Source organism: Panicum virgatum, chromosome 6N (genome assembly GCF_016808335.1).
Source record: "Panicum virgatum strain AP13 chromosome 6N, P.virgatum_v5, whole genome shotgun sequence".
NCBI classification, from domain to species: domain Eukaryota; kingdom Viridiplantae; phylum Streptophyta; class Magnoliopsida; order Poales; family Poaceae; genus Panicum; species Panicum virgatum.
This window is the reverse complement of record NC_053150.1, coordinates 6377427-6389071: the sequence shown is the minus strand read 5'-3', so window position 1 is coordinate 6389071 and position 11645 is coordinate 6377427.

The following is an 11645-nucleotide window of genomic DNA, read 5'->3' as shown; positions in this document are numbered from 1 at the left end:
GAGCAGCGCACCATGTCATGTGTGGCCTTCTCGATCAAAACCATAGGATGCCGCATGCCTGCTGGATTTCTCTGAAAGCTTCAGGTCTTTACTCTATTTTCACTTGTTTCCCTTCTCTGTTCTACGAAATGGGTACTCGTTTGTGCCGGCTGCCCAGCAAAGGAGTGCTCCCTTAAATCTGTCCAAAGTCCAACCATCTTAAGTTCGATAAAATATCTACAAAATTTACCAGCAATACTTTATGGTACCGAATAAGTTTGATTAGTTTTCATGTACCTACTTGGTGTCAGGCTGTCCGTACTCGTCGTACTCTAAACTCATCATCTAAATTCATCATCTATCAAATTAAATTCAGTATGATGCGCCTGGGAGATAGGGTTTATGTGGCAGAACCGTCAAATTAAAACTCTAATTAAGCGTAATGACCGTCATATGAACACATCAGGCGCATTAGATTAACGGCTTAATTTGGCGATCCTTTCTCAACCCACGGCCCGATCGAAACAACACCGGAAGTCCCACGCGAAGGCGGGCGCAGATGGTACAAGCACAACGTAATACTTTAAAATACATACACAACAACATTCTGGAACGATTAATTTTTACAAACCGAGATCAAATATCCATAAACTATACATAAGTTGCATAATTTACAAAAACTTTACAATAGTTATGACTGAAGTGCGAATGTAAAAGATCATACTGCTACTCTAGCTTTCATCAGTTTTGAACTTTCAGGACCGGTCAGACCGGTTCTCCCATCCGGTCAGACCGGTCGGCACTGCCTGCCGACACCACCGGTCAGACCGGTCTGCGCAAAATAGAGGGTCCGCACACTCAACCCTCAAGTGTACAACCCGACGGACTCCCAGCCTAGGGGTCTCGCTCCACGACCTCCCACCCCTCTGCATCCCGCCGGATGAACTTGACACAGCAGGGACAGAAGTCCACGTCCGAGTGTCCTGTAATAATATTATGGTAACAAACCCTGAGTATTCTAGGGCGCGATTGGTTTCCCGCATCAGCCTCGAGCCAGGCCTGCGGGATGCATCTCTGCCATGTTTGGTTAACTGCACGAGGTACCGAGCCTGTCTCCGGCCATGCAAAAGACACCCACGATGCTGGCTCTGGAGGAACGCAGAAAACGGTCGTATCTGGCGAGCCAGGCTGACGTGGTGCAGGATGAGTGCTCGGTAGGCGCGCAGATAGGTAAAAAGCTGGTGCACAAGCTAGTTGTACAGGTATCCAAACAAAATTCGCTCGCTGGCCTGGCTGCGTTAAAACAAAAACCAAACAAAAACCCCTGCACCTCAAAAGCCTGGCCGGCGGGAACCTGGTAAGCTGGTGCGAGCCAGGCTGCAGCCGGAAGGAAACCAATCGCGTCCTTAATACGCAGCAAGGCTTACCCGACCAGTGGGTATAACTTAGCCCACATATCTAGATATGCAAGACTTTCTGGCTGGTGGTTGTTTTGACATGTATATAGGTGTCATAAATTTGAAATAGTAGGATGTGCACCGGGGCTTGCCTTGAGTCTGCTGCTCAACACTAGGGTGAGTTGGGCCTTGGGCCGACTCCTCGCGACCCTCCTGCTGCGGGGCTTGCCCCTGGGGCCCCTGTGGCTCCGCAACCACCTCGTATACGACCTCCTCCGCCGCGGCTGCTACACGTATGCATATGCATATGACATGAGAAATGCATGCACGATTTATAAAAATTACAAGTAATTAATACCCAAATAAATTTCCAACTAACTGTGTCAACAACCACCTATTTACCCCTACTCAGCCCAGTTATACCGGTCAGACCGGTCCACCCGACCGGTCAGACCGGTCCCCCTTAGCCTACCGTGATACCGGTCAGACCGGTCCCTCCGACCGGTCAGACCGGTCCTACCCAGACCAGAATCTAGAAACCTTGGCGCGGCGAAAATCGCCCACCAACTCCAAATACCTTCTAGGATCTAGTTCAGGGGTTCATGTGGATGCTTTTGACCAGAGGAAACCACCTAAAACCTTCTAGAACAAGAGATCGATCCAACCCTAACCTATTTACCTTGAATGGCTCCTCCCCCACGAAGAACTTGTGATCCCGCGTCACCCCATGGAGGAGAACATGGGGAAGTTGATCCTCCACCGATTTGAAGCTCTCCCCGCCCTTGGAATCCAATGGAGAGGAGGGATTTGGAGGTGAGGGTTTGAGGGAGGAGGGAGCTCGGGAGAGAGACGGGCTGGGCGCTAAGGAGGATGAATGAGTCGTTGGGAGAGAGAGAGAGGAGAGTGATTTAAATACTGTGGGGCCCAAAACCACCAACTCTGTTTAGACCGGTCAGACCGGTCGCCCATACCGGTCAGACCGGTCCGGGCTGAACTGGCCCAGACTGATAGAAACAAGTTTGAGTTGGTGATTTGTCGCCTGAGTTTTGAACTAATAACCATGGTTAATTTAATTATAAGTAATTAACACCTGTGGTGTTACAATCCTACCTCCTAAAAGAAATCTCGTCCCGAGATTTAGAATGAAAGTGCCAAATTGAAAGATAGGAATGGGTGGGTACCTGGATATGCTTGTAATAACTCAGGACATTTGGCCTGAACAAATTCCTCCGTTTCCCAAGTAGCTTCTCGCTCGGAGTGATGACTCCATTGCACCTTATAAAATTTGCTAACTTGGTTCCCAGTGACCCGAGTCTTGTAATCCACTAATTTCACCGGATGCTCTGGATAGACAAGATCGGGCTCCAGCTGCACATTCTTCATATCAACAATCTTGGTTGGAACACAGAGGCATTTCCTGAGCTGAGAGACATGGAATATGTTATGCACCGCGGATAATTGTGCAGGAAGTTCCAGGCGATATGCCACTGGCCCACACCGCTCAATAATAAGAAAAGGCCCAACGTAGCGAGGTGCAAGCTTTCCTTTTACTCCGAATCGCTGGATCCCTTTCATTGGAGATACCCGCAAATAGACGTGATCTCCCACTTGGAATGAGATAGCTTGTCGTTTCTTGTCCGCATAACTCTTTTGGCGGGACTGCGCAGCTTACAAATTTTTCTGTATGAGCTAGACTTGCTCCTCAGCTTCATGAACTATATCAGACCCAAAGAAATTTCTCTCCCCAGCTTCCAACCAATTTAATGGTGTTCTACACCTCCGCCCATATAATGCCTCAAAAGGAGCCATTTTGATACTCTCTTGGTAGCTGTTATTGTAAGAAAATTCTGCAAGTGGCAGACATTCATCCCACTTTTTACTGTAAGAGAGTACATAGGCTCGCAGCATATCCTCCAGAATTTGATTGAGCCTCTCTGTCTGACCGTCCGCCTGAGGGTGATAAGCTAAACTACGAATGAGCTGAGTACCGAGGGCTGCATGTAATTGCTCCTAGAAGCGTGCAACAAACTGGGCACCACGGTCAGAAATAATAGTCCGGGGTACCCCATGCAAGCTAAGGATCCGACTGATATACAACTCAGCATAGTGCTGTGTCCTATAAATGGTCTTCAAAGGTGGGAAATGGGCTAACTTCATGAGACGGTCCACAATCACCCAAACAGAGTCATACCCCTTTGAGGTCTTGGGAAGCCCAACAATGAAATCCATACTAATATCTTCCCACTTCCACGATGATATACTCAGGGGCTGCAAGGGACCAGCTGTTCTCAAATGGCTCGCCTTCGCCCTTTTGCAAACGTCACACTCAGATACATATTGGGCAATTTCCCGCTTCATTCTTGTCCACCAGAATCGCTGTTTCATATCTTGATACATTTTATTGCTGCCCGGGTGAATAGAATATCGGGAAAGATGAGCCTCATCAAGAATTTGTTTTCGAAGTTCAAAGTTCTTAGGCACTACTAACCGATCTTTGAACCAAAGAACCCCCTCACTATCTCGATGGAAGCATTGCACCTGAGGATCATCCTCACTGAGCCGTTGCCTGATCTTATCCATGCCCACATCATTCTTCTGAGCAGTAATAATCTGATCTCAAAGTGTAGGTGTGAGGGTAATATTAGCAAGTGTGCCCTCAGACACAATAGCCAAGTTCATCTTCTCCATCTCTTGGAACAAGGTTTCATGCAGAACTATAGCGGACACACAGCTACAACTTACCTTGCGACTTAAGGCATCGGCTACAATGTTAGCCTTGCCCGGGTGATAATGAATCTCCAAATCATAGTCTTTGATCAATTCTAACCACCGTCTCTGGCGCAAATTTAGTTCACTCTGGGTAAAAATATACTTGAGACTCTTGTGGTCTGAGTATACGTGCACTGGATTGCCCAAAAGGTAATGACGCCAGATCTTTAATGCATGCACCACCGCTGCTAATTCCAAATCATGGATTGCATAATTTTCCTCATGCCGGCGAAGTGCTCGGGAGGCATAAGCAATCACTCGCTGATCCTGCATAAGGACGCAGCCTAGTCCTGTACCTGATGCATCACAATACACATCAAAAGGCCGAGTGATATCTGGCTAAGCGAGGACAAGGGCAGACGTCAGAAGCCTTCTCAAAGTCTGAAAGGCCAGCTCACATTTGTCATCCCAACTAAATCTCACACCTTTCTTGAGTAACTCAGTCATGGGCCTAGCAATTTTAGAGAACTCCAGTACAAATCGGCGATAATAGCCTGCTAGCCCCAGGAAACTCCGGATCTCTGAAACAGACTTTGGAGTCTTCCAATTCAGGACATCCTGAATCTTGCTAGGATCAACAGAAATCCCCTTGCCTGAGATGATGTGACCCAAGAACTGGACTTTCTTGAGGCAGAAATCACATTTGCTGAATTTGGCATACAGCTTGTGTTCCCGCAGGCGCTGAAGCACAATGCGGAGATGCTCTGCATGCTCTTCTTCATTCTTGGAAAATATCAGGATGTCGTCAATGAAAATAACGACAAACTTATCTAGCTCAGGCATGAACACCGAGTTCATGAGATACATGAAATGAGTAGGGGCATTGGTTAGCCCGAAAGACATGACTAGATATTCATAAAGCCCGTATCTGGTGGAGAAGACCGTCTTGGGAATATCTTCAGCTCTAGTCTTTATCTGATAATAACCCGAGCGGAGATCAATTTTTTGAAAATACCTGGGCCCCGAATAGCTGATCAAACAGGATATCAATCTGGGGAAGTGGATACTTATTCTTGATCGTGACGGCATTCAAAAGTCTATAATCCACAAACAACCTGAGGCTTTCGTCTTTCTTTTTCACAAAGAGTGCAGGACATCCCCAAGGTGACGTGCTAGGACGGATATAACCTTTATCAAGCAGTTCTTGTAATTGTTTCTTTAACTCTGCTAATTCATTAGGTGGCATCCGATATGGCCTCCTGGAAATTGGCGCCGTGCCCGGTTGCAGTTCAATAGCAAACTCCACAGCACAGTCAGGTGGCATGCCCGGTAAATCATCCGGAAAAACATCCGGGTATTCACATACCACTGGTATATCCTCTACCTTCTTGTCCTCGACCTGATTCACCGTATGAGTCAACGGCGCGGGACTCATAAGACACAGGGTCATAGGACCATGAATAGGAGAATTTACGTGCACCGCACGTGATGAGGTGTCGAGAATAGTCCCATGAAATTTCATCCAATTCATACCGAGGAAGATATCCACTTTCTGGGTTGGCAACATGATCAGATGGGTCGTAAAATTTTTCCCTGAAGCCGTAGAGGCACTTGCTTGGTAGTCTGATTGGTTATCAATTGACCCCCAGGTGAATGAATATGATACGGCTTCGACATGGTTTCTAAACCCAGCCCAAGTCTAGTAGCACACTCTTTACTAATAAAGGCGTGAGATGCACCCGAGTCAAACAACACAGTAATGGGTTGATCATTTATAGAGAACATACCTTCAGGTGTCAGTACATTTAAATACAATCAATGCACATTAGTTAAACCTAAAAGAAACAAATGTGGGAAATTAATTCAAAGGGAAAGGGTCAAATAAAAGCCAAAGTATACAAGAGAAATTAAAGGAGAAAGAAAAAGGAGTGAAAAGCTACTCAAAATTCAATTCAAAAATATGCACAAAAATTTAGTTGGCTCATGAGAGGTGCTTCAATTGACATGTGCTCAATTGAACTTCAGCCAAAAATCAATCAAAAATAGAATAAAACTAAAGTCTTTTTGTGCAAATTTGCAAATTTACAAATAGTTCAAAATGTGAGTTTCAAATGAAATTTTGCATAACACAAAAGTTGAAGATCTTGAAAAGTTATGCAAGATTGGTATTCAACACTTTTTCATTTGAGCCCTCAAAATAGGAGATATTTTTAGTTTACCGACAGGTCCCTGGACTTTCAGAAATCACAAAAACACCCTCACCTCCATCTCTCTCCTCTCTGGTGCTCTGTTTCGCGCCGCCCGCCGCCGGTGGACTTCGTCCACCGCGCGCCCGCGGCCAAATGGACCCGGGGAACCCCTCTGGCGCCACCTGGCCGGCCCCTTGGCACCTTCCCACGCGCACACGCGTCCCAGGCACGCTCCCGAGCCGCCACGCCACCCCCGCCATGCGCCGCGCCGACTGGCCGCTCCGCCCACTCGCCGTCGAGTCGTCCAGGGCCAAATCGACCGTCCCCAGACTCACTTCCCTCGCCCAGGAGCTCCTTGGCCTATAAGAACCCCCAGAACTCCACCATCGCGCGGCTTCCCTCCCTTCTTCCTCCTCCCGCCGCTCCGCCATGGCCGGCGAGATCTAGCTCGCACGGACCGGCCACCACCGCCCTGCATTGTCCCATCCAACCACCGCAGCAGTTTCGCCACCTCCTAGTTAAGCTACACGTGCACGGAATCGAATCCAAACCTCCTCCCGACGCCGTTCCTCTTCTGCGCCGCCGCCGGCGAGCTCGGGCTCACCGCGGACCGGCCAGCCCAGAGGGAGTCCGTGCACGACAGCTACCCCAGGCGCATCCTCAAGCTCACGCGGGGCTCATGCGCGCCCTGTTCCCCTACCCCGAGCCCTCCTTCACCTCCAACGCCGACGAACCAAACAACCGCCCCGCCATTGACGCCGACGAGCTCGAGTCCGTGCACCAAACCCTCGAACGCCGACCAGGGTAGGTGTTCCTCGATCCCTACTCTCCCACGCGCCTCCCCGTGGCAGCCCCGGTAAGCCCTGCCTAGCAGAACACCACCGGCAAGATGCCACGGCGGAGAAGGCCGGCGAAGGGCCCGGTTGTAATTTCTTTTTTTCGTTCAAGGGTGTGTTTGCAAGTATTCCAGTGTATACCAGTGAACTTCTAAAATGCAGAACAAATCATAGAAAAATCGTAAAAATGTAAACTCAACTGATCTGGAATCCTTGTAACAAGATCTACAAATTTTGTAACAGTCACATCTTCAGAAACTCAACCAAATTTAATCTAGGAAAAAGAATAAGAAAATCGACCTATGCATGTTCAGGAAGTTCTACTCAACAAATGACCTTGATTTTTGGATATGTTATCACTAATGGAATATTAAGATCACAGAAAAAAATATGACACCCAACCAAAACAGTTATCATGTTGGAACTATCAAGATTCTCTAATCTATTGCTAGCTTTCTCGATTTAATACTGGAAAATATACACATGAAATTGCTCTGGAATTTTTACTGAGTACATGTGTAACTGAAAAATTATTAATACATAAATTTCACATTTATTAGAGGTCGTTTGCTATATACCATGTTTTATGCTTGCTTAATCAACTTATTTCATCATATATATTTCTTATGCTCAAAAAAATCTATATTTATTTATGAATTCTCATTTTATCTCTGTGATCCTTTCTAAAAATTTTTAGCTACAGTTACTGAGTTTTGCTTTGGTGAATAATCATGCTTTGCATCTTAGGGCTAGATTTACTATTTTTGTTCTGAGTAAACTACAATGTACCTGATCTTGATTTTTGGACATGATCTTTTTTAGAGTATGTTCTATCTGTAATAAAAATTTCATATGCAGTACTAGTTAAATGCACTTTGAGAAATTTATGCTAATCCATGTTAAGTTAAATGCATAACTAATTTATCTGGTGGTTATAAAGCTCGATAATATTTCTGGAGTATGTTTAGCTCATGAATAGGCTCTGGTAAAAATTCGAGAATCATATTCCTAGTATAACTCTCTGTAGGATTAATCTTTGTTAATGGCTTGCTGTTTTTGTTCTTTTTGTCACCCCTGCTGTATAAGTGAATAAAATCTGGATAAATTACAGTACTGAGTATATGCTTTGTAGATGCTCCCATAAAATTTGTAGCACCAGAACCCATGTTTAACGTTCTGTACAAAAAGGTGAAGCAACTAGAGTAATCCACTTGCATGAATAGTTATAGTTTTTGCTTTATGGTTAGATGCTGAAATTTATACCATGAATGCTTAAGTTGGATCTGTGTTACTTTAGTGTTTCATCACTAGCTCATTATTTGTTTTGTTGTTATGAAATAATAAAAGCATGCTATGTGTTGAATTTGAAAATGAAAACAAAAACCCCACTCATTTATGAAGAAACATAATGATGGTTACTACTCTATAAATGACTGCCCATGAAATGAAATGTGAAATCATCACTAAATTAACTTGGTTGAACTACAACTTTATCGTGAAGGAAAGAAATCGTTATCCATGAATAACTCATAATCTGGCACTGCATATAGAAGCAGTCAATCTCGCGGACGGTGACTACGAGTTGGTGCCCGCGGACTCTCGTGTGGATCAGGAGGCCATTTTGAACTATGCTAACTTGTCTCAAGACCTGGGCCAAGCCCCAGAGGCCTTTCTGCCTGACAGTGCCCAAGAAGGCAAGCCCCGGTGCATTATGCCTTATTTTCTGAGTTATTATTCATTTACCTAATTATGATGTGTTGTAATAGTTTCTTTCTGCATTAAGTTTCTAGGTGTTGATCGAAAACCTTAGATGCATGATCCCTAGGTACCTATGTTTGATCCCGGATCTTTTTATCGACTAGTTGCCATGCTAATTAGGTACGGTAGAAGTCGAGGGGTTTCCTGCCTCTCGTGAGCAAATAGGAATTTTGACTAACTTTAATTCCTGCTGAAATATAATGACAACGGGCGGGGTTGTGTAGTTGTGATACCCCGCTGGTGTAGTAAAAAATGACTAAGGTCGCGGTGTGTGGCTCATGTCGTTAAGCGTTTGAAAGTACTAGCCACATACCGAGAAATATGGTAATCGGTAAGCTTAGTACCTGATTGGACCGGCGAGTGGAACGATCTCGCACCCTCCTGGTAGAAGTAGGATTTATATTTTTGTCGCGACGTACGGGTGCAGAGTGGTCGGCCTCTGTAGTCGGGGAGGGTGTTCCGGATCCACGGACTGGAAAGAAAGGGGAAAAGTAGCGTGGGCGGGAGCGAAGTCGATCCCCATGTGTTTGGTCTAGGTTCCCCTGGCCAGGTTGAAATTCGATTCAGAATTGTCCGCCTCTCAAGGCATGAGATTGCTTAATGCTTTCGGTCACACAGAGTAACAAGTGGAACATGATGATGATAATACTGCTGGTTGATTAAATGGTTGCTCTACCATGTTTATGTAGAGTTAGATGCAAACTTAGAATGGTTAATCCAACTAGAAGATGGCTAAATAAAACCTGAAAATAAGGATCAACATTTAGTGGCGTTTTTGGCAAAACAAACCCCACCAACCAAAAAGCCTTGCATGTCTAGTTAACGGACTATGTTATATCCGGTGACGGGTCAGTCTTGTTGAGTATTAGTATACTCAGCCTTTCTTGTGGCACTGTTTTTCAGGTACTAACTTTGAAGATCTGTTTGCAAGTCTTACTTGGCCGTGTACCTTGCCTCCGGGTTGGTCCGTAGAGTGGGATGACCCTTCAGCTGGTGCTGACCACCCTCCCGCTGAGTGACGCTTTCGTACGGGCTTTATCGATGCGTCACGGTATCTCGCTAGTTATCTTTTACTACTTCCACTGAACAATGAGACTTGAATAATTGGAGTAGATGGAACTCTGTAGTACTTTGCCACTCTAAACATGGTTTGTAATAAATTTTCCTTTCCGCTGCAATCATTCTGAGATGTATGAAATGTTCTGTGTTGTAATCTCTGGGCTCACCTTCGTGTGAGTGTTGTCTGCTGATCCTGGAATAGTGTGGCTTTTATCGAGGCTTCACTCGAGGAACTACCGGTGACTGCCAATTTGGATCAGAGTTGCTTAGCAACAAAGATCAGTGCACCCGGGCCCAGTAGTTTTGGGTGGTTCCGCCACAGTGTAGTGCACCTACCCTGGCTTGAAATGAGCCACATTCTGCTTCTGGCTCTGCTGACTTGATTGCTGGCCTTGCTTTGGTGGCACCGGGCAGTTCCGTGCAAAGTGCCCCGGCTGCCCACAGTTGTAACATGGAAACGAATTGGGGCGTACCCCCGGTTGCTGCACCCAGACCTTTTGCTCATTCTGCTGAGGAGCAGGAGGCCTGACTGTCCCCTGTAGCTGAGTGTACTGAGGGGACCTGTATCCCCACTGCTGCTGTGGCTGGTGCTGAAAGAGGGCTCGTTGTGGGCCCGACTGCACCAGACGGAACCTCTGAGGAGCATTGCTAGAAGATCCTGCTGCCGGCGCCTTTCTCTTCTTTTCTGTCTTGTGAGCTAGGTGGGCGTCCTCCTGAATGATAGCCCCATTGACTAGCTCACTAAAGGTATCAAACTTGATCATGGCCAGGCGATCCTGGAGCTTGCTGCTAAGCCCCTGCCTGAAGCACGCCTGCTTCTTCTCATCGGTGTCTACATGGTACCTAGCATACTGTGCTAGTGTGTTGAAGGCCTGGGAATACTGTAGCACACTGTTATTGCCCTATTTCAGGGCCAAGAACTCGGTGAGCTTTCTTTTGATCACCCCCGCTGGAATATGGTGGGCCCTGAAGGCTTCCTTGAACTGAGCCCAAGTGAACCGAGTACCCTCAGGGAACATGGCCACGTGATTCTCCCACCATGTGCGCGCGGGGCCCCTCAGCTGCTGGGCTGCCAATCCTGCTTTATCCCCATCATTTTATGGGTGCAGGGTAAACTTGGACTCGATGGTCCGAAGCCAACTGTCCGCCTCCAGTCTCTCATCCGCTTTATGAAACAGCGGTGGTTGAGTAGTTAGGAACTCCGGGTATCCAGGAGCAGATGGCTGGTGGTGAGGCTCAGGCAGCGGCGCTCTGCCCTGCTGCACGAGCTCACGGAGGAGTGCGGTCTGCTCGTCGCGCCGGGTGAGCATGGCCGCAATGGCCTAGGCCAACTCAGGAGGGTTCGGTGGTTCTCCCATTCTGCATTCAATCATGATTGGATTAGTTACATTTTTCTGATTACATATAAATAATCATGACCGCAACTAATATCCAAATCATGAAAGAAATCACAGAAAATAAATCATTCAAACGCATTGTGGGGGTCTCTGTCTGTGCTCAACCGGTCAGACTGGTGCAACCGACCGGTCAGCATGGCGCTGCATGGGCTCGACGTAGATCAACCGGTCAGACCGGTGGTCAAGACCGGTCAGACCGGTCCGCAACAGAAATAAACTTCTAAGTCCTAACTGTGTACCCACCCTTTAAACCAGAATACTAACTGCAATTTGAAAAATCATAATGCCATGATGCATGATATAATGCATGAACTCCTGTAC